This window comes from Pristis pectinata, chromosome 2 (assembly GCF_009764475.1).
Source record: "Pristis pectinata isolate sPriPec2 chromosome 2, sPriPec2.1.pri, whole genome shotgun sequence".
In the NCBI taxonomy this organism is placed as follows: domain Eukaryota; kingdom Metazoa; phylum Chordata; class Chondrichthyes; order Rhinopristiformes; family Pristidae; genus Pristis; species Pristis pectinata.
Genome location: NC_067406.1, coordinates 130,464,949 through 130,488,907, shown reverse-complemented (window position 1 = coordinate 130,488,907; position 23,959 = coordinate 130,464,949). Strand labels below are relative to the sequence as shown.

Sequence of the window (23,959 nt, the reverse complement as noted above, 5' to 3'; positions counted from 1 at the left end):
TCCATCTGTACAGTCAGCATACACAATTTCAATTCATGTCTTTTTCTCCGACCATCAAACAGGACAAAGCCCACTGTCGTAATACTTCCACATTGTAAAAGCACATTGCTCCTCTTTGAAGTCTTTTAGAACGCTCAGATTTTAGGATGCTGTTTTGTTTTGAGATACTGACAAATTGCAGCAAGCCAATCGCTGATAGGTGCAGAACGACCCTGGTGTCTTCTGCAGACTGTCAGTAATCTTTCCGCCAATTCAGGCCAGCATTTAAAAGGTAGACAAGATTTGCCATTGATGTAAATGGCCAATTAAATCAGGGGAGCAAAAGCAGCCAAGTATGAAGAGCTTAATCTTGGTTTCTGTGCACAACATTCTTACTCACAGGGGAGTGAAGATGAATTGTGAAAATCCTCCAATCTGGCACCAGCATGGGGTACAGTCTCCAGATTCAACTCAGGGCGATTAAAGCTACTGATGTAGCATGAAAAGCAGACCCACCACTGCTGTTAAATGCTGGCATCTGAGGGAAGGCCAGATCTAGTCATGCCACAGTGGCTAAAGCAGCTAATACTTATATTGCAGCTGCAAGCTACGTCTGTATCAGGAGCTGGCTTATTGTGGGAATACTGTATACAATTATCATAGAACATTACAGTACAGTACAGGCCCTTCAGCCCATGATGTTGTGCCGACATTTTATCCTGCTCTAAGATCTATCTAACCCTTCCCTCCCACATAGTCCTCCATTTTTCTATCATTCATATGTCTATCTAAGAATCTCTTAGATGTCCCTAATGTATCTGCCCCCACAACCTCTGCTGGCAGTGCGTTCCACGCAACCACCACTCTCTGTGTACCTCTGACATCCCCCCCATACCTTCCTCCAATCACCTTAAAATTATGCCCCCTCGTGCTAGCCATTTTCGCCCTGGGAAAAAGTCTCTGACTTTAAACATGGCTGTGTGCCTCTTATCATCTTGTAGACCTCTATCAAGTCACCTCTCATCCTCTTTCTCTCCAAAGAGAAAAGCCTTAGCTCACTCAACCATAAGACGTGCTCTCCAATCCAGGCAGCATCCTGGTAAATCCCTTCCTTATCAACTGAGGAATATAACAGAAGGAAGGAAAAGCTTTCACTTTTATAGCATACACTAATAAGGTATGGACACATACTTTCTCTCATCACCATCTCTCTTGACCCTATCCACTTGACCCTATCCACCAGCCCTAAATTGTTACTGTTTGTCCAACATCCAGTAATGGCTGAGCAAAAGATTCCTTCAATTAAATAATAGAAAGTCATTGTCTTTGGTCTTTTTCCTAGCTACTAATTCAATCTTTTTCCCTGGCACAAGTCCGATACTGAACCAGACTGCTTGTGACCACAATGTCACATTTGGCCCCAGGTTGCGTTCTGGCTCTTCTATCAACACCATTGCCTACTTTCAGCTTTGTAATAATGCTTGACTCCAAATATGCCTCAGTTGCTGAAACCCTCAACCATGTCTTCATTACCTCTGGACGTGATTATTCCAATGCACCCCTGCAACTTCAAACCTTTTGCCTCTCTGCCTCGTTTCCTTGCAAGGTAGAAGGGGGACATTTGGTCTATTAGGTCTATGCCAACTCTCTGAGCATATTTTCAACATATTTTCTCCCATAAACCCATCAACTCATGCCACCTAACTTCCTGCCACTCACCTACGCAAGGGATAGTTTACCAATTAACATACCAATCAGCATGGGGCTCATCTTATTTTTCATAATAACATAGAGTGAGGCTGTTCAGTCCACTGAATCAGTGCTCACTCTCAGACATTCCCACATTTATTTCCATGAAACCTATTTTCTGCCACAAGGTCATCAACTCCTCCCTGATCTTCCTTTGAGTCCCCATCACTACAGGTAATGTAGAGAAGTCAATTGACCTATTTTTGGAAGTGGGAGGAAGCTGGTATCTGGCAGGAAACACACAGGTTCGTGGGGAGATTGTTCAAACTCCACACAGACAATACCAGAGGTCAGGATCGAACCTGGGTCACTGAAGTGAGAGGCTCATCACCATCATCAGAGGCTTAATACCCAGTTCAATTTTAAATTGATCCTGTAAAGAATCTTAGGTATTTTTATTACCAAATAAATAGTCTTGTTCTTTTTGAAGATTGGAGCCAAACAAACATGGGAATTTGATTAAGTTTCATACCATTCATTGTTAATGGTATCAAGGATTGATTGACAGTCTTATTTTTGAAGTAATTAACTGTATCCCAGAAGATCTCTGCTGGGGCCCGAGTTATTCACTGTATTTATTGATAAGCTAGATCACACAATCTAGGGGCATGTATCCAAGCTTACAACAGATGCAATGAGGGAATACTGAAATTGTGTGGGATGGGAACATATAAACTACAGAAACCTTGATAAATTAAGTGCATGATGTTACTGCAGATGGATATCAATGCAGGTCAATGTTATGTCCTCTGGTTTGAATCAGAAACGGATAGATCTAGGTAGTATTTAAAAGGTGAAAATGAATAACAGAGGTCTGAGATCCAGGGGTCCTTGTACACAGGTCATTAAAATGTATTAGCAGGTACAAGTAATAAACAGAATGGGTACTAGAGTGCTAGAATCACAGCAGGATAGAGAGAAGCTTTTTTGTTTGACAAAACAACAAGATGCTGGTGGAACTCAGGTCAGACAGCATCCATGGAGAAAAACAGACAGTCAACATTTTGGGTCAGGACCCTTCTTCAGGACTGAAGATAGGAAAGGAGGAAGCCTAATATACAGGGGGGAGAAACAGAGCAGTGATAGGTGGACTAAAGAGGGGAGGCAGGATGGACACAAGGTGGTGATAGGTAGATGCAGGTAAGAGATAGTGATGGGCAGATGCGGGCGAGGAGGAGGGAGCAGATCCACAGGGGGATGAGTCGAAGGTATGGAGGCAGGTGGCATGGGGGGGGAGGGGAGGAGAGGAAAAGGAGAGAGAAGAAAAAAATGTCGAGGAGATAAAAGAGAGAGAGGGTAGGAAAGGGAAGAAAAGAAGAAGCAAGGTGGTGGGGGGGGGGCGCGGTTGAGGTTGGTTTCATTAAAGTGGGAAAATTCGATGTTCATGCCATTAGGCTGCAAGGTCCCAAGACGGAAAATGAGGTGTTGTTCTTCCAGGTCGCATTTGGACTTCTCCCAGCAGTGGAGGAGGCTGAGGACTGACATATCAGTGATGGAGTGGGAGGGGGGAGTTGAAGTGATTGCAGATCACGGTTACAGATGGAGCATAGGTGACCAAACAGTCACCAAGTCTGCGTTTGGTCTTGCCAATGTAGAGGAGGCCACGCCTGGAGCACCGAATGCAGTAGATGATATTAGGGGAGGTACAGGTAAACCTCTGCCTCACCTGAAAGGACTATTTGGGTCCCTGGATGGAGGTGATGGAGGGGCAGATGTTACACCTATGGCAGGGGCAGTGGAAAGTCCCCAGGGTGGGAGTGGGATGGGTGGGAAGGGAGGAGTGAACTAGGGATTTGCAGAGAGAGTGGTCCCTGCGATAGGCTGCAACTCCCCCTCCCTCTCCATCACTTCCTCTCCTCCCTTCCCCTCTGATTTTCTCCCCTATATATTGGGCTTCCCCTTTTCCTGCCTTCAGTCCTGAAGAAGGTTTCCTGACCTGAAACGTTGACTATCTGCTTTTCTCCATGGATGCTGCCTGACCTGCTGAGTTCCTCCTGCATCTTGTTGTTTTTCCATCTACATTCCAGCATCTGCAGTCCTTTGCTTCCCTAGCTTTTTTGTTTTACTGGTGAAGGATTCTAAGACAAGGAGACGCAGACCTTGGCCATTCAGGAGAGGTTAGGAAATATCTCAATGCAAAAATGGTAAAAATGTGCAACTCACTCCCACAAAAAGTAGCAGATGCTGCCTCTATTAATAATTTAAAATCTGACCTTAGTTGGTTACTGCCAGAAAAGGGTATGAAAGGATAAGAGACAATGCAGGTGGATAGAATTAAGATACTGTGATCTCACTGAATAGAACAGCATCTGAAAGGCTGCCTCCTGTTCATACGTACCTACATATAAAGCACAGCATAAAAATACAGTCTGAGTGTTCAGCAGTTCTAGCATTGCATCTAATATCAGCAGAATTTCTGTCTCAAGGATCCATCTGCTGACTTATTCCAAGATATAAGGGAAGCTTATCTATTTCATTCCAAGGAAATTATTTAATTTCAAAGAACTGTAGCAAAAACTGACAGGCTTTTGAATATGGAAAAGAATTGTGATGAAAGGAGGGTAAATACATTTTCTGCATTGTAGACTATTTAATAAATTCTTCTCCTTTATAAGTTGGGGGTAAATCAACTTATTTGCAGATTACATTCCCAAAGATGGGTTGTATTTCTACTTTTCAATTTGGCAAGAATGAGATATGAAAGAATATTTCTGAAAAATATTCTATAGCAATGTGGGTTAATTATTAGTTCAGGATTACATGAACCAATGACCTCATCTCATGTTAGACAGTGTGACCTGTTATACAGAAAACCATCGGAACTCAACGCTCCATAAAAGATCCAAGTTTTAATAGGAGGGCTTTAACACTAGATTCAGTTTGCTGCTTCCATACATATTGGAGAAGGATTGATGATGCCGTTTCACCCTATATTGTCCCAGAGATAACAACTTTTTGATCAAAAACTCTGGCAAATGGAATCACTGTCCAAGTTGATTAATGAAGATATGGTCATGTAATCAAAGACAGACATTTCTCACACAGTCACAGAGTAATACAGCACGGAAACAGACCCTTCAGCCCAACTTGTCCATGCTGACCAAGTTGCCCATCTAAGCCAGTCCCATTTGGCCCATATCCCTCTGAACCTTTATATCCATGTACCTTTAAATGTCTTTTAAATATTGTTCTTGTACTTGCCTCAACCACTTCCTCTGGCAGCTCATTCCTTAAACGCACCACCCTCTGCATGAAGAAGTTACCCCTCAGGTCCCTTTTAAATCTTTCCCCTCTCACCTTAAACCTATGCCCTCTAGTTTTTGATTCTATTTCCCTGGGAAAAAGACTGTGTGCATTCACCCTGTCTCTGCCCAGCACTGCACAGCATGGAGGGACTGCTGTGGTGTCAGAGATCTACCCTCTCAGAGAGAAGTAAAAGCATATAGGTGAGAAGATAACAGGGACCAGGACAGATCCTTGGAGGATACCATGGGTAAAGGTATGGGGAATTAAAAAAAACATTGTTCCAGATGATTTTCTGGCTACAACTTATTATGTAAGAATGGAAGCAGACATCTGCAGTTCTCCACCACCCACCAGTAACAAACTGTTACCGCATTTCTACCAAACATCCTAAAGAGATTATTAATTATCTAGTGGATATTTTGTTGATGTTCCCTTTGAAGAGAGATACTATTTTAATCCAGGATAGGGAGAAGAATCATTTATGAACAATTTATATCTTCATGTCTTGCACATACCAGACCTGGATGCAACTTACCACTTAGTGGATCCTTGGCATGTTACTAGACCTTTGAGCACAGTCACTAGTTCTATTTCTGTTGCTTGACTTCTATTCAAGAATTTCCAATTAATGCTTGTTTGATGACAGAATTTACGTCAGAGTTCAGGTTGGAAACAATGGCCCAGATCTTGGAGATTTAAGTATGCAGTTTTTAAAATTGTTTATGAAATTGGTCCCTTTACAATAAGGACTGAGGTTATTTTACATTCATATCTTTAGTATCCAATACGTACCTATTTTTATTTGTCAACTCATTCAGCTGAGATCAACGAGAGGGCACTGATAGGTACATCCCAGAAATTATGCCCACCATCAAGGTGATATCTACAATGACCGTTGTGAAATATTTTAATGAAACTAGTCAAACAAGTATTGTCGACTTTTGCCAAGATGTTTATCTCATTGGTACTTAGTTTTAGATAATCAACTGCTACAAACAATTAATGTGTACCACAATATTTTGTAAATACATATTTTCTCTGAATTCTGTTGAGTAAATACCAAACTCTGTAGCTGATTTTTGCAGTGACGCTGTCAAATCAATTAAAATGCACAGTGTTATATATTAAACATAAGTATTAATAGACAATCTATAAATAGCAATGCATATCTATAAATACAGCATTCTTATAGAAGGTTAAATGCCAGTGAGTGGGGATTAGAAACTATATAAATGGAAGCAGAGTACTTCATCATATCAGATTTCATTACCTAAACCATTAAAGTATGCCCTAAAGAAGATAACTGATAAAGAAGAACTCTAGCTCAAGTTACTAACTTTCTATTAGGCTGTGAAATACAGAAGCATGACCCTGCATGTAATTGTGATGTGGATGTAAGAAATTATTCTATTATTCAGATACACATTGCCACCGGCTCATTAGCCAAAGCTTCCATTCTCTGCATCCTATTTGACCATGGGTTGAGCTACTAAACAAAAGCTGTCAATCATCAAAGCCACCTACTTCTCCCTCATGCACCCCAATCCATTCACACCCTTCCATCGTTACTGCACCTGAGATCATCAACTGCTGTAACCCTCCGTAGTGGCCTCATTATCTGTGGACAAGACTATGCCAATGATCTCCTGATCATCTTCCTAGTTCCATTAACCTAAACTCTGCCAAAATTCAGTTGCCTGTATCCATTCTAACTCACAATAAATACCATTTGCCTCTCATCCTTCTGATCAAACATGGTGCCATCACTCTATGGCTTTACTTCCTTTATTCCTCTAACCTGGTCCAATCCAACAGCACTCTAATTCTGGCCTCTTGCACAGATTTTTATTGCTGCACCACTGGTGTTTGTGCATTTATTTATCTTGATACCAAGCTCTGGAATACATCCTTAGACCTCTCTACACCGCTCCCTTGCACTCCCCCTGCAAGTCACTACTTAAAACCTAGTCATCCATCATAATATCCCTGTTGTCAAATTTTGTGAGACAATGTTATCATAAAATCCCTGAGGCATTCTGCTAAGTTTGTCATAATATATATTATGTGTGGTTTTGCTTTTGTTATTTTAATCTTTTGGACTCAATATCTGTAGGTTAGAACTGCTAACACAAGCAGTTTTAGAGTTCATAATAAAACCTATTAGAACTTGAAACTTGGGGGTGTTCCAAATGAATTTTCTTTTAATTACAAAATCTTGTCCAAGCATTAATGTGTTGATTTGAGCTTCATTCTAGTGCTGGATCCAGAATAAAGGTTTTATCACTCCCCTTTTGTCTGAGGTTCAGCTCGTTAGAATAACATCTTTGTGAACAGGCTGGCATCTAACCTCTTGCATGTTCAATGGTTCTACCCTGCAACGTAAGTTATGAATACGCTGACCTACTGAGAAGACCTAGCCTGCAATTCTCCTACGATGAATGATAAGGATGATTCAGCCCATTATTTTTACAAGAGAATGTGTAAAAGCACACATCAATATCTAATCACTGATTCTGTATTGACTGTGAAGGTTGCAGTAGCATTCCATGTGGTGGAGCAGAAGATCATTGACAACAATTCCCCTCTAGCTCTGTTTAACTGTGGATGTGCAGATTCTAGAAGTTGAAATAAAAACAGAAAATGCTGGAAACACTCAACAAGTCAGGCAGAATGTGTGGAAAGAGAATCAGAGACAATATTTCTGGTCAAAGACCATTCTCCGGAACAAGGAAAATGAGAAAACAGAATAATTTTGTGTTGTAGAGAGTAAGGGAGGAATGGAAAGGAGAAAGAGAATATTCTTGATAGGGTAACTGTGATTACCGAGATAGTTCCAATGTTTATGTATCGATCTGGTTAATAGATTGAGAAGGAAGGAGAGAGAGAGAGGGAGAACAAGAATGAACAGGGACATGTTAAAGCTCTGGATTGTGATTTAGAGCTGTTGCTGCAGATGTTGATGCCAATCTCACATGGCAAAGTTGTATTCACACCAGGTTAGTAGACACTCATTCACGTCCTCAGTTTTCTCAGCGAACTCTCCTCCTTCCTTGGAAATTTAGGTTTAGAAATGCGGGAGCACTCAAGAAGACTATTTCAAATGGCCATGTGGGGGACCAGAAACACTGTGGCCTGTGGCGATGAATGGTCAAGGCAAGCAGCAGATCTCGAGTCACAGAGTTATACAGGAGGGAAACAGGCCCTTTGGCCCAATTCGTCCATACTAACCAAGGCACCTTCCTCAGCTAGTCCCACTTGCCTGCATTAAACCCATATCCCTCTAAACCTTTCCTAACCATGAACCTGTCCAAATCTCCCAAATATCTTCTAAACGTTGTGATTTTACCCACACCTATCACTTCACCTAGCAGCTTGTCCCATATACCACCACCTTCTGTGTGAAAAAGCAGACCCTCAGGTCCCCTTTAAATCTATCCCTCTCACCTTAAACCTATGCCCTCTAGTTTTAGCATCCCTTGGTCCCAAAGATTATGACCATCTACCTTATCAATGCCCTTCATGATTTTAAAAACCCCTGTAAGCTAACCTTTCAACTTCCTTCACTCCAGTGAAAATGGTCCCAGCCGATCCAGTATCTCTTTATAACTCAAGCCCTCCAGTCCCAGCAACATCCCTGTGAACCTTTTCTGCACCCTCTTACCTTCTTGATCACATCCTTCCCATAGTATGGTGACCAGAACCGCACACCATATACCAGGTGCGGTCTCACCAACATCTTGTATAGCTGTAACATGATGTCCCAACTCCTGTACCCATTCTTCACTAGCCTCTCTAACCTGTGTCACCACTTTCAGGGAACCATGTACTTGTACCCTGAGGTCTCTCTGTTCTGTAATACCTCTGAGGGCCCAAGAGAAAAGGGCCTGAACCTCCGGGGATTGTAAGGTCGAGGAATGGGTGACAAATCGGTAGGTCAGGATTGAAATGGAGGTGGAGAAGTTCACAGAGTGCGCGTGATAGGGAATTGTGAGGCTATATTCCCAAGGGTTTTAACTGGCAAGATTCCATTCTACCACCACAGAGTAGCTCCAGGTTATACTTCCCATGTAGGACAACAATGGTTGCTCCAGAAACAGAGGCCTGAATTTCTCCTTCAATGCTTCCAAAGAACTGTTGCACAGGGAAACGGCTTCGTCCTGTGTAGCCTAATGTGAAAATCACATCAGGAGTGTGTTGGCCTGAAGGATTTTAAGATCTGCAGAACAGCTGGCTGGAACAAGTCACGGACAGCAGACGAGTAAGGCAAAACAAAGGTATTGGCATTGGTATTGGTTTATTATTGTCACTTGTACCGAGGTACAGTGAAAAACTTGTCTTGCATAATGATCGTACAGGTAAATTCATTACACAGTGCAGTTACATTGAATTACTACAGAGTGCATTGAGGTGGTACAGGTAAAAACAATAACAGTACAGAGTAAAGTGTCACAGCTACAGAGAAAGTGCAGTGCAATAAGGTGCAAGGTAACAACAAGGTAGATCGTGAGGTCAGAGTCCACCTCATCGTATAAGGGAACCATTCAATAGTCTTATCACAGTGGGGTAGAAGCTGTCCTTAAGCCTGGTGGTACGTGCCCTCAGGCTCCTGTATCTTCTACCTGATGGAAGAGGAGAGAAGAGAGAATGACCCAGGTGGGTGAGGTCTGCTGGCTGTGCTGGCAAGTGTGCTGGCTGCTTCGCCAAGGCAGCGAGAGGTAAAGACATGGAGTTCATGGAGGGGAGGCTGGTTTCTGTGATGCGCTGAGCTGTATCCGCAACTCTCTCCAGTTTCTTGCGGTCCTGGTGGTAGAAGAAGTGGAGACTGTCGTTCTCTGAATTAAATCTTTCTGGATTGAAGTACTTGGAAGTGGACATAACGAAGGCCCTACTGATAATCTGCTAATCAAGGATCATTTCCAAATAGGAAGTTATTTGTGGGATGCTCTTTGATGAGGCAGAAGTAGTTTGTGTCGGTGAACTGGAGTGCCTGAGCCCAGCGTCTGACTTGAACTGCCTATAATTAGTGTGAAATGGCCTGATTCAGCAAAAAAAGCAAAGGAATGACATCGGAGGTGTGCAGTGAGGGGGTGCCTTGGGCCAGCACCAGTGAGAGGTGCACACAGGATGACCCAATGAATCAGAGTCAAAGTATAATGATGCAGAACTGATAAGGGAAAAGAATAATAATTACGGTTTTTGGAGGTAGAGCAGCGAGAACTCAGGAGACTAATGAGCGAGAACTCCGGGGAGACCAACTTTTGCCAGGAAGACCCCCCTGCCTGGGGCAGGGAGTAGAAGGATCAGTCATTTGGCTAACAGGAGATCCCCTATTTCGGTATAAGTGAGAAATGTAGTTTGGGTGAATATTGGTCCAAAAGGAACAACAGAATTCAGGAATTACATGAGTATTTGCATTTGATATAATAAGTTGATACAACAAAGTTGTGAGTAGTTTGAATTAATTAGGATTTGTGTGGTCATTCACCTAACCAAAGTTAGTTGACCAAGGTAAGCGTCAACAAGTGCAAAGGTGCCTGGTAAAATTTCCAGAGTGACCCAAAAATGATTGTTATTGCAGTTCATTGCAGGTAAAATTAATTTTCAATTGCTTAACCCTGAATAATACAGTATTATGCAATTGAATTTTTAGTTTAACAGTGAACATTACTTTGTTTCCCTTATCTTTGAGTCTTGAAGAAGTCCTTGGTTTGCAACCTTTAATGTATATTGGATTAGAAATTCCTTTCTGGTGCTGACACTTAATGATTAGTATCATATCAGCTACCTGTTACATGAATCCAATATTGACTTCCATTCACTGTAATGACATTAAACATCAGGTGCTGCAATTAAGCAGCAGTTTTGCTGAAATAAATTGATACTCTCTGGTCTGGCACCCTTGGGACCTGACTAGTGCCGGATCACACAAAATACTGGACCACAGAAATTGCCCCATGATCATCATCTTCTGAGCAGGAGAACTGTTCTTCACAACATTGATTTTTTAGACACTCCCCAGGTTACATAAGAGATCTGAGAACTGTCCGTAACCCGAAGTTTCCATAAATTGGAAACGCTGTTGGCTGAGATTGCAAAACTTAATGAGCTAGAGATTAGCATAGATCTTTGTTAATTTTAGATATTAGTTAGATCTTACTTAGAATTAGTTAATTAACACAGGTCTGTACTACAGATTCAAAATGTGCTGGACCATGGGACTTACCGGACCACAGAATGCCAGACTAGAAAGTTTCCAATTTGCCTACCACTCCATATGAATTGCTACCCCATCATCTTTCCTATATGGAGTCCCATCTGAAGGTGCAGTTCCTCTAGTCCTTTCAAACTCTCTTTAATACATAAACTGCTCTTACTTCAGCTAAACAATGCATTATGCTGGCAAACTTTGAATACTGTGGGCCTTGAGACTTAGAATGACTATTGCTACCTTAGAGAGAAATAAATCCTAAATTACATTAGCAAGCTCTGTTAGCATTAGTTCAAGAAAAATGCAAAAGCTTGTATGTGCCTCCTCCTGGTTTCTAGGATGCCACTAATACAAAGTGTAACAAGACTGGATTCCAAAGTGATGTGGGTTCCAGCACTTTGTATGTGATTCATTTGTCCAACTTAATAAAGAGAACATGCCCAGACATTCAGCTCATTACTGACAAAATGGTAATAGGATGTAGGTTTTGCCCTGCCCTGCAGATATATTAATGTTGTGCTTCAGGTCATCTATTTTAATAGAAGTTTATTAAAGAGTTATCAATCACTGCTTTTTAATATAAAAACAATTGAGTTGCAGGTGAATAAATGCACCCATTTGTTTCACTGCAAATGGAGCTGTGCAAAGCTGAACATTTGTGCATTCTGTTTAGTTTGCGTGACTTTGACATTCTTGGCCATGCATGTGCTCACTAAAGAATTCACATTTAGCAGCGGTTGGGTGACTTGCCAAGCAGAGTGAAACAAGTGAATTGGATGAAAGGTTTATTCTGGATGAGAGATACAATCACAAATACCCATAGCTTGCAAAATCATGTGTAAAAGCTGGTCAATGTCCTCAGTGCTGCTACATCTGGCTCAGTGACACAAAGCTCGCCTGAGTCAGATTATAGATTCAAGTCCCACTCCAGAGACTTGAACGCAAAGTACATCTGTCTTTCAGGTGAGATGTCGCTGAGTCCCTTTCTGCTGTCTAGGGTGGACCTTAAAGATCCAACTGCACTGTATCAAAAAAAAGCATGAGACCTGATCTCCTGACTAATATTTATCCCTCAATTAAAATCACTAAAAAAAATTATTTGGTCATTAGCAATTTATGGGATCTTACTTAGCACAAACTGGCTACCATGTTTTCTATATACAAAAATGATTGTAAGGTGCTTTGAAACCTGGAAATGTGTGTTCTGTAAGTCCACTCTTTATATCCTCCAATCACCTCATCTAAGTGGGCGTATGGCAACATGGTAAGACTCAATATGGTTTTTGTTCCCAAGGACAGAGCTACACTGGAAATCTTCTGGCCACTGCTTTCAGATCAGCTGGTAGACCCTAGCTCAAGTTGCCATACTCACTGCGACTTGCCTTTTGGTTCCTATTCAAGCTACAACTTCCCTTGCAGCTGAGGTGGCCATTCTGCTCCCCCTCCAGTCCAGTTCGCGTTCTTCTTCAAACCTGTCTCCACCTTTCTCCCTCCAACTCACAACCATTGTTAATACCAGCATCATCCATCGCCACCTCCTTGGTATATGCAGGCAATTTTTATCCTTTGCCTCTCAAAATGCCCATTTCCATTCTTTTCAATTCTTTGCTTCTCTCTTCATTGTCAACCATATCCCTCTCTCTTCCCTTCAGCAGCTTCCCTTCCTCTTTCCTTCTTTCTCTTCTTCATTGCAGTCCAAATCCTTCCATCTCTCCTTCAATGTCAATCATTTCCCTATTTTGTCATCAAGTCTTTTCCTGTCTACAACCTTGTGCTCAAGTACACCAGCAGCCGGCAGAGCTTATGAAGTTTTCCTTAAATTAGATCTAACAAAGTGCCAATTGTTTCCTTCCCCCAACATGAAATGTGGACACTTACGACAAAGGATTCACTTAGTTTCCACTGCATTTTTCAGACTGGTTGTTTGAAGTTGTGATTTTCAGAAGATGTATTTAGTGATCTAGATGCGCGTTGAACTCTCTCCTCAAAAGTTCCTAATCTTTCACCATTAGGAAAATTATACAATTTGTCTTTTTGATCGCACTTCCTCTCACTGAATTCCAGCTTCATAATCATTTAATCTGTTCATGTCCCTCTGTAACTTCCTGCTCCCAGCTACACAAACTGTTCATCTTATTTATTCACTGAGCTAAAGTCAAAAATATCTCAATATAAAGGTTGGATTTTTTTTTAACAAAGAGATTGAACTAATATTTTTATTAGGATCATTATTAAGGTGTGGGTGGCACTGACAAGTCAGCAATTATTGCTCCACCCAGGTTACCTTGAGGCTGTTCAGAGTTAATCACATAAGTGTTAGAATGGAGTCACGTGTAAAGGTGACTGGGCTGGGACTGGCAGGTATATCCCCAAGGGACGTGAATCATCTGGTTGGATTTTTATACGAGTACAGATAATTCTGCTAATCATACACACAGTGTCTGGGACAGAATACATGGCCAGCTCACGTACGTTAGTTCATCAGTTACACACTGAATTGTATCCACTGGTTAGCAGTGTGCTCACTGAACTGATATCAGAACACAACTTGTATTTATATTTTGCTGTTAGTGTAGAGAAGTGTCCCAAGGTGCTTCACAGGAAGAGTTTCAACAGCATTTAACACTGAGCCACATTAAGGAATATTACAGAAGATAACCAAAACCTTGGAGCAATAACCAGTCTGCTGGAGGAACTCAGCAGGTCAAGCAGCATTTCTTGGGGAGGAGAAGGAATTGTCGACATTTCGGGTCAAAACCCTGCATCAGAAACGCTGCTCAACCCACTGAGTTCCTCCAGTAGTTTGACAGTTTGCTTGTTGCTCTATATTCCAGTATCTGCAGTGTCTTGTGTCTCCCTGTGACCAAAAACTTGATCAAAGAGAAATGTTTTAAGGAGTGACTTAAGGGAAAGAGATTTAAGAAGGGAATTGCAGAGCAGTGAGTCTATAAGCATGACCACTGATGACAGAACAATTCAAATCAAGGATGTGAAGGAAAGAGGCCAAATTCAATGTAGAACAACTTATCTCAGAGGAGAATGGGTTATAGACTGGGGGAGGTTGCAGAGAGAGAGCCACAGAGGGATTTGAAAACAAGAATGACAATTTTTAAATTCTCCATTTTTAAAATTGCTTATCCAGGATCCCATGTGGGTCAGATTTAATGGGTATACACAACTGGAGCAGGTTAGGACAGTAGCAGTTTCTCCTGATGAGAGTGAAAAGTAGAAGGCCAGCCAGTAGTAGACCAGTGTACTGTACACCGGTTGTTCAATGAATTGTGTACACTGGTTGGAAATAGTGTACATTAATTGCTCGATGAATTGTGTACACTGGTTGGAGAAAGTAGACACTGGCTGTTCAATGAATTGTACACACTGAATGATGCACAGTGACAGCTTACTGAAACGTGTACAGTGGTTGCTCATTGAATGGTGTTTTTATTTGTTCAGAGCTTTTGCAATGAGGCATAATTGCAATTTCAGAAAATGATTCAACTTTGCACAATCTGGAAGAAGACATTGTACAAATCATGCCAAGTTGTGCTACACATCTTAGATATTCAGAATGCCTATGATGTAGTGTGGAAACATCACACTATGCTATACATAGAACAGCACGGGAACAGGCCCTTCAGCCCATGATGTCTGTGCTGAAAATGATGCCAAATTAAACTACATCTCTTCTGCCTGTGCATGATCACAAGCCTACTATTTTCTAACCAAACCTGAGCAAGTTATTTCTCATTTGTACCAGCTCTTCGCAGACAAATTGCCTGAACCAGTAGCTGGCCTTCTCTTTGTTACAGTAAACACATTTCAACATCATTTCAACATCACTAATTTAGTACTTGGAGCCTTGCTGCCAGTGTAAGGAAGCAGGTTCCAAGTACTAAATTAGTGATGTTGAAATGATGTGGCAGCTGTCTCTGCCTTGCACCAGTGCCTCTGGCTCCCTGCTCATTGGTTCTAGTGGATTATTTTAAACTAGCCTACTCTTTACACAACATTAAAATTAGGGGGAGCATTGGAGCAAAAAAGGCAGATATTCTGGACTTTGGGTTGGGGCCAAGGAGAAGCCAAATTTGTCATATTAATGAGCCTTCAGGGTTTCTGGCTTCTGTGGATGTTTATTAAACTGCAGGTGTTGTAACCTTCACATTCTAAGATGGCAATTTATACTTTGACAAATTTAAACAGCAAATCAGGGCAATGGTAGCAATGACGGAAGTGGAATAATATACGGTCAGGAGAGCTTTTGGATGAGCTCAACTTCACAGATTGGAAACCAAGCAGAAAAATAATGTAAACTACTGTAGATGCTAAAGCTTGCAAATAAAATATAGAAACTGCTGGAAATACTCAGCAGGTCATGCAAGCATTAGTGGAGAGAGAAACAGAGTTAATGTTTCAGATGGATGATCTTTCACCAGTTCTGTTACTCTTTCCACAGATGCTGCATGATCTGCGATGAATTTCCAGCAGATTCATTGTTTATTCCACAAATGTAGTGGAATTATTAACTCTGAAGGTAATGAAAATGACAATGGGGAATTCACCCAAGGCAGGACTGGGGAAGACTGCCTTCTTCGTAGAGCCATGGGGTCATACAGAACAGAAACAGGTGCTTTAGAACAGAAACAAATCCATGCAAACCACCAAGCACCCTTTTACAATAATCCTACGCTAATCCCATTTTAACCTCCCCACAACTGCCCCCAAATCCTAACAGTCACTTACATGCTTGGAGGAATTTATAAGGGGCAATTAACTTACAAATGTGCATGTCTTTGGGGTGAGACAAAACTGGAAAACCTGGAGGAAACCCACAGAATCACAAGGAAAACATGCAAATTCAACACAATGAACAGGATTGAACTAAGATTACTGGCGCTGGAATCAGCAGTTCCACCAGCTACACTATTTTGCCATCCTTGAGGTAGAAGGACTTCTAACAGAATGAATACAAGGTTGGAAGCTTACCTAGGGTTCAAACAGCCCATCAAAGTGGTTGAAGAATGGATTGAAACTTTTGACAATGAAACATGAGCCAAAAGTTGGGGTTGGTTATATTGCCAAACTTAACCTGGGCCACTTCTGTATAATCACAAAGGTAAGTCCAAGTGAGCTGAGGTTATCCAGCCCTTTGACTCATCCTTCCATACATACCCAAGTCCTCATCTCATAAGACTCTATGTTTGTGCATAAGGTGCCTACCCAGACACAATTCTAAATCTTAATCTTAATACGCTTGAAGAAATGCGGAACTCAGCCTGGATTCCATTTTGAAATTTGCCATATTCTAGAATGGATTGGAAGTGACCAGCAGAGTAAAATTAGTTTTTAGATGGTTGCATCAAAGACACTTCGCCTAAAATTGTTTAAGACTCACAGAAGCCCACTCGTCCACAATTAAGTATGGCCAAGAATGCATGGCTAACTTGCTGCCCTATTTCCTACCAATTTTACTCCAATTTCAGTGTAGGTAATTACTATTGTGGTGTTAGAATGGACTGCAAAAACCCCATCAACCTTGGCTGTAGATGGTGGCAACATATGAATTAGGAGCAGGATTAGGCCTCCCAGCCCCTCAACCTTCTTCACCATTCAGTAAGATCATGCATGATCTGATTCTACGCTCAGTTCTGCATCCCCATCTATCTACAGAAGTCTTTCAGAACCTCACTTATCGAGAATCTGTCTGCATCCGTCTTAAAAATATGAAAATTATCTGCTTCCACCATCTTTTGACAAAGAGAGCTTCAAAGGGGGTGGCACGGTGGTGCAGCAAGTAGAGGCACTGTCTCACAACTCCGTGGAGCAAACTTCAATCCTGATCTCCCGTGCTGTCTGTGTGGCATTTGCACGTTCTCCTTGTGACTGCCTGGATCACTCCCTCCAGTGATCCGGCTTCCTCCACATCCCAAAGACGTGCTGAAGGTTGAGTGGCCATTGTAAATTCTCCCTAGTCTGTAGCTGAGTGACAGAATCTGGGGCTGGAGTCTGGAGTTCACAAGATCACAAGACAAAGGAGCAGAAGTAGGCCATTCAGCCCATCGAGTCTGCTCCGCTACCTCACATTGAGCTAAACTATTCCCATCTAGCCCCAATTCCTGGCCTTTTCCCCATATCCCTTGATACCTTGACTAATTAGATATCTATCAATCTCCTCCTTAAACACCCCCAATGATTGGGCCTCCTCAGCTGTAGGTGGCAACGAATTCCATAAATCCACGACCCTCTGGCTAAGGAAATTTCTTCTCATTTCTGTTCTAAATGGGTACCCTCTAATTCTAATACTGTGTCCTCTAGTCCTGAACTCACCCACCAAGGGAAACAATGTTGATGGGAAACTAGGGAGAATAAAAAAATGGGATTAAAGTAGGATTATTATAAATGAATACTTGATAGTCAGTACTGACTCAGTGGACTGAAGGGCCAGTTTCCACGTTGTATGAGTATACGATCTATAAAAGACTCACAATTCTCTGACAGAATGAATTTTGCCTCATCTCTCTCTTAAATGGTAACCCCAAATTTAAACCGCCTTCTTGAATATCTGGTAAAGGCCATTATTCTGTTTTAATGTAGCTCTTATGATATAAGTGAATGGCTTTTCAGGTCATTTCAGAAGACAGTGAAGAGTCATCCATATTGTCTGGAGTCACACTTAGGCCAGACAAGAAAAAAGATATCTTTATTAGTCACATGTACATCGAAACACACAGTGAAATGCATCTTTTGCCTAGACTGTTCTGGGGGCAGCCCGCAAGTGTCGCCACACTTCCGGCACCAACATAGCATGCCCACAACTTCCTAACCAGTTTGTCTTTGGAATGTGGGAAGAAACCGGAGCACCCAGAGGAAACCCACGCAGACACAGGGAGAACATACAAACACCTTACAGACAGTGGCCAGAATTGAACCCGGGTCGCTGGCACTGTAAAGCGTTACGCTAACCGCTACACTACCGTGCCTGCTAGGTTTATGGGGATTTCAGGCAAGTGCATCGGAGCAATCGCAAAAGGACAATATAATAGATGAATTCCTCCCTTTAAGGCAAAATGGATAGCAGAATAATCCCTGGCTTCTTGCATTTTGGTGAGCCAACAGCTTCTTAAGCATCTGTGCTGCTGCTGTTAATTAACAATTCCATCAGGAAATAGTTTTGATGCAAAAATTGTCTCAGCCCTTCTACACTCCCTTGAAGAACATTACATTAGAGTTTACCCTGTTCATAAATTTGGAGATGGAACATTCTTAGCAGATGGGGATGCGTGCATCACTGTGAAATGTAACAGCTGTCAAAACTAAATCTATGAGTGATCCTCGGGAGTCCCAGCTTCCCTGCAGACATCCCCAATTCTCTCATAATAAGAGGATATTTGGCAAAAGTTCTGGAGCCTCCTTTAAAATCACTCTGCCACTTCGTTAATAAGAAGAATGATTTACTATAGACTCAATGATAGAGGCTCCTGCTGTGGCATTCTCCCGACAGTTCTTATAAAGACCTCGTTAGCTATTGCTTTATTAGATTGTAAATTCTACTACCTACATTTCTACCCAGCTTCATGCAGAGCATGAAGAAATTTAGGGATTTTGAATCAAAAGACCTTTTAACTTGGTCCTAACTTCCAGCTTTCAGCAGTAAATAGCTTCATTGGCTTGACTCAGCAGGATTTTGATGCTGTTTCCGGAGCCTGGGCTTTTTTTTTGCTGATGGAAGTGTAATTATGAAGATTCTGTTCACCCCTGGGTTGTATTGGTCTAGCTACAGAACCATCAACATTGGAGAGAAATAGAGTGTAGCAAATGCATAAACCTCTGTGGGGCTGGTGTAAGAAACAGAGCTGGATCTTTGTTAGGTCAAAGGCAGAGAATTCCCAGCAGAGGGAGCTCTGCTCCTGGCCCTGTGCCCACTTACACTGAAATTCCTGGGAACGATCCCCCACAATCGCTTCACCCTGCAACTCCTGTCTGCTTTGCTGCACAGCACAGGCCTGTTTCCCATCCCTTCTACTGCACTCCTCTCCAATCAGGGACCTAGTAGATGCTTAACTGCACTTGGAAACAGCTGCAAGCAAACCTTGTGCCATTTCCAATATTATGCTGTATTTATGATTTGAAGCAGCCTTGTACTGAGAAGTAAACTCCAGATTATACAGAAGGTCGGTTAATAAAATTTACTTGTTGTGACTACATGGATGTTTTGTTGATGATCGGACACACTGCCTAATTTTATTCATTCACGGGATGTGGATGTGACTGGCAATATCAGCATTTATTGTCCATCCTTAATTGTGCTGAACGGAGGAAGCATTTATGGGTCAATCATATTGGTGTGTCTCTAGTCACCTGTGGCCAGACTGGGTAAAAATGAAGGATTTCCTTCACTTACTGAAACAGTTTATACAACGCAATAGTTTAATGGCTACTCTTACTGAGAGAATCTTTTTCTAAATGCTCAAATTTAAATTTACGAACTGGTGTGGAGGGATTTGAACCCATGCCCCTGATTCATTGGTCTAGAACTTTGGTTGCTAGACATTTACTTAACCTTGAAGCTACTTTACCCGTTATATGACAATCTTGTCTCTTATTACTGAATTAAATGATAAGTGCCAAGTTTTTATTGTTATATTCCAAAGTTTGTTATGACTCCTCTGTTTTCCTTTAACAGTGTAAAGTTGACTTTAAACCAGGCCACTCAACAAAAAGGGGTAGCCAACAAACCCATCCTGATTGCACTACTTACCCATTGCGTATTAAGTTGCTCTTTGGAACAAGTGGAATGGACATCTGCTGGAGGGCTTTGGAGTCCTTTTATAAGTGGTTCAGATTCTGATGATGTCATCATGGCACATGAAATTTTAACCAGATTAACTTGATTCCAGGAGCCAAAGGTTCCTTGGAACCAAGTTAAGGACCAATAGGGCAGATGGATCAAAGCAAAAGGAGTGCAGCTCCAAAACTATCATGGACACCGGCCTCCCCTCCTTGGACTCTGTCTTTATCTCTCTGTGTCTTGGTGAAGCAGCCAGCATAATCAAAGACGCCACCCACCCGGGACATTCTCTCTTCTCTCCTCTTCCATCAGGTAGAAGATACAGGAGCCTGAGGGCACGTACCACCAGACTTAAGGACAGCTTCTACCCCACCGTGATAAGACTATTGAATGGTTCCCTTATACAATGAGATGGACTATGACCTCACGATCTACCTTGTTGTTACCTTGTACCTTATTGCACTGCACTTTCTCTGTAGCTGTGACACGTTACTCTTACTGTTATTGCTTTTACCTGTACTACCTCAATGCACTCTGTTCTAACTCAATGTAATGGCACTGTGTAATGAATTGACCTGTATGATCGGTTTGCAAGACAAGTTTTTCACTGTACCTCGGTACAAGTGACAATAATAAACCAATACCAATACCAACCAATACCAACAAGGAAATCAATCAAATCCATTCCTCTTCCAGGAATTTGCTGCCCTTCCCCAATAGCAATTCCAAACATTTGCTATGGGCTCCCAATAGCAGACACCTCCTGACTGATATCCCACTCACTAGCCAGCTAGCCTGTGCTTTCTGCCAGGTTGAAACAGGCTTCTTGCTCTGAAGGACTAGACAGAATCCAATCCACTTCAGCCTGTGGTCTATAGGATTCCTACTTGAGTGAAAATCGGTCTTTAGCAGAAAGAGAGAGCAGCATTTATATGTCCCTTTCAAGTTCAAGTTCAAATTACTTTATTGTCATTCATCCATGCTATAAAAACACATGGCGGAACAAAATGTCGTTTGCCCCCAGTCTCACACAACAGACGACATACATAGAACAGAAGACATACAATAACCACAAACAAAAAAACAAAAAAAAATTTTTTAAAATAGTGCAAGTACAAATAGTGCAAAAAAATGGTACATACAAAATACAAATTTAGTGCAGAGTTAGTGCAAAACCAAGTTGGACAAGAGCAATACAAGCTCAATGTGTTGCACCAATTGTATAAACATGTTCAGTAGCAGCCAAAGTTCTTATACGCCGTTGTACAAACCAGAGCTTTTGACGCAGCATTTATCTACCAGGGTATTCAGGAGCCTGACAGCCTGGGGAAAACACTGTTGTGCATCTAGTAGTTCCGGCCCAGATGCTCCGGTACCACTTGCCAGATGGCAGTGGGACAAGTAGGTCATGGGAGGGATGAGAAGGGTCGTCTATGATTCTATAAACCTTACGTGTACATCGTGTATTGTAAATATCCGAGATGGAGGGAAGAGGTACTCCTATGACCTTTTTCGCTGTACTTGCAATTCTCTGCAAAGACTTACGGTCAGAGATGTTACAGTTGCCATACCAGGCAGAGATACAGCTAGTCAGGACACTCTCAATGGTACCCCTATAGAATGTGGTGAGGGTGGGGGAGGGCAGGTTTGCTCTTTACAGCTGCTGTAAAAAGTGGAGATGCTGCTGTGCCTTCTTGGCGAGGGAAGAGATGTTGGTTGACCAGGACAGGTCGTCTGCTATATGTATTCCCAAGAACTTATAACAGCTGACTCTCTGTACAATGATGCCATTGATGCACAGGGGTAAATGGTCAGCCTGATCTTTTCTAAAATCCACAATCATCTCTCTTGTTTTGTCCACATTCAAGGAGAGATTGTTGACTGAGCACCAATCCGCCAGCCTCGCCACCTCCTCTCTAAGCTGTTTCATCATTCCTGCTGATGAGACCCACTACTGTTGTATCATCAGCAAACTTGATGACATGGTTGGAGCATGAGTTGGCAGAACAGCAGCATGAACAGCAGTGGATTGAGCACGCAGCCCTGGGGGGCTCCAGTGCTCAGCCTGGTGATTTTTGAGATGGTCTTTCCAATACGACATCCTTGGCTCCTTGCAAATACTTCACATTCAATGAATGCAAAGTGTACACTAAATCTAATTGAACAGAATTTTGTAACTATTAAACAGCTGTCACAAGCATCTCATCAACATTAGAACATAAGAAACAGAAAGGGAAATAAGCCATTCGGCCCCTCATGCCTGCTCTGGTATTCAATAAGACCATGCCTAATCAACTGTCTTAAAAAGTATCAGCCAAGTCTACTAAATCTTTCACCATAAATCAATCTGGCCCATCCCAAAAATCAAACTCATTCACCTGCGTTGCACTCCCTTGATTGTAAGTACATCCTTCCCTCGGTAGTAAGATCAGCGTTGTACACAATATTCCAGGTGCAGTGTCACTGAGGTTCTATATCATTGTAGTAAGATTGATAAGAACTGAAATTCAACCCTTACCTGAATGAACCAGGCTCAATAAAGAGAGGGAATCAACTATTGTCCTCCACACATTGTATACCAGATGGCTCTATAGCTGCAACTTGCCAGTAGATGATGTTATTAGCTGGGACTTCTTTTAAGCTGTGTCATTCTAAAACACAGCTACTGTGTCTTTTTATGAATGTTCTCCAGACTTTTTTAAAGGTTGCAGATCACAGCCATGACACAGGACTATTCCTTTGTGATTATGGGTTTCTGCCACAAGTCACCCAAGTTGAAGGGTATTTCAGGAACAAGAATTCAAATCAGAGCTCCAGTTTGAATAAAATAAACCCAGTTCTTAAATCCAGCATATTGTGTCAATATGATATTACTCATGATGAAGTTAATGTATCAAATCTGACAATATGTATATGCAGAAAAATATGTATTGCATTCAATTCTGGTCACCCCATTATAAGAAGGATGTGGAGGCTTTGGGAAGGGTGCAGAAGAGGTTTACCAGGATGCTGCTTGGATTAGAGGGCATGTGCTTTTGGGAGAAGTTAGACAAACTTAGGTTGTTTTCTCAGGAGCAGTGGAGGCTGAGGGGAGACCTGATAGACATTTATAAGATTATGAGAGGTATAGATAGAGTCGACAACTGGTATCTTTTTCCCAGGGTCAAAATGTCTAATACTAGAGGGGATGCACTTAAGGTGAGAAGGGTTGAGTTCAAAGGAGATGTGTGGGGCAAGATTTTTTACACAGAGAGTAGTGGGTGCCTGGAATGTGCTGCCAGGAGTGGAAGTGGAGGCACACACAATAAAGGTGTTTAAGAGGCTCTTAGATAGGCAGATGAATGTGCAGGAAATGGAGGTATATGCACTTTGTGTAGTTGGAAGGGATTAGTTTAGTCAGGCATTTAGTTACTAGTTTAATTAGTTCGACACAACATTGTGGTCTGAAGGGTCTGTTCCTGTGCTATACTGTTCTATGTTCTATGGATACACAAATTGACTGACATTGTCCTTCCTTACATAAAGAGGAAATTAATTAAGGAACAATTGTATTGTTAATTGAAGTGTGGTTTGTGGAATTCACAGATGATCTCATCCAATTGATCGAATGCAATCTAGTTACAAAGGGAAATATTAGATGGAAGGGACAGTAATTACAATAGTCATATCTGCCCCAAAAGCTCCAATATCTGTCCTCTTCCCAGTGCTATTAAACCTGGTAAATCCCACAGCAAATCAAAGGCCAGCAGCTGCCTTTAACATGCCATGTGTTGTTATAGCATGGGAATAATCTGTAACCAAGAATGCACAGCCACAGTACAACAGTAACCCATTCAGTATCTCCTCATCCACCATTTGTTCAGATCCTGCAATAGTCACAAACCTTTCATCTGTACCCTCAATACTCTCACTAGCACAAATTCAACCTTGAAATTTCCATTGACCCACACGGAGGGGAAAGTTCTAGGTTCCCACCATCATTTGAATGGAAA

The 23,959-nt window shown here is 41.8% G+C and overlaps 1 protein-coding gene across 1 annotated transcript in view; it reads left to right on the top strand.

Moving 5' to 3' along the window:
• Positions 1-23,959, top strand: part of LOC127583628 (insulin-like growth factor-binding protein-like 1) — a 40,062-nt gene that overhangs the window by 8,261 nt on the left and 7,842 nt on the right. The gene's annotated exons all lie outside the window — the stretch shown is intronic.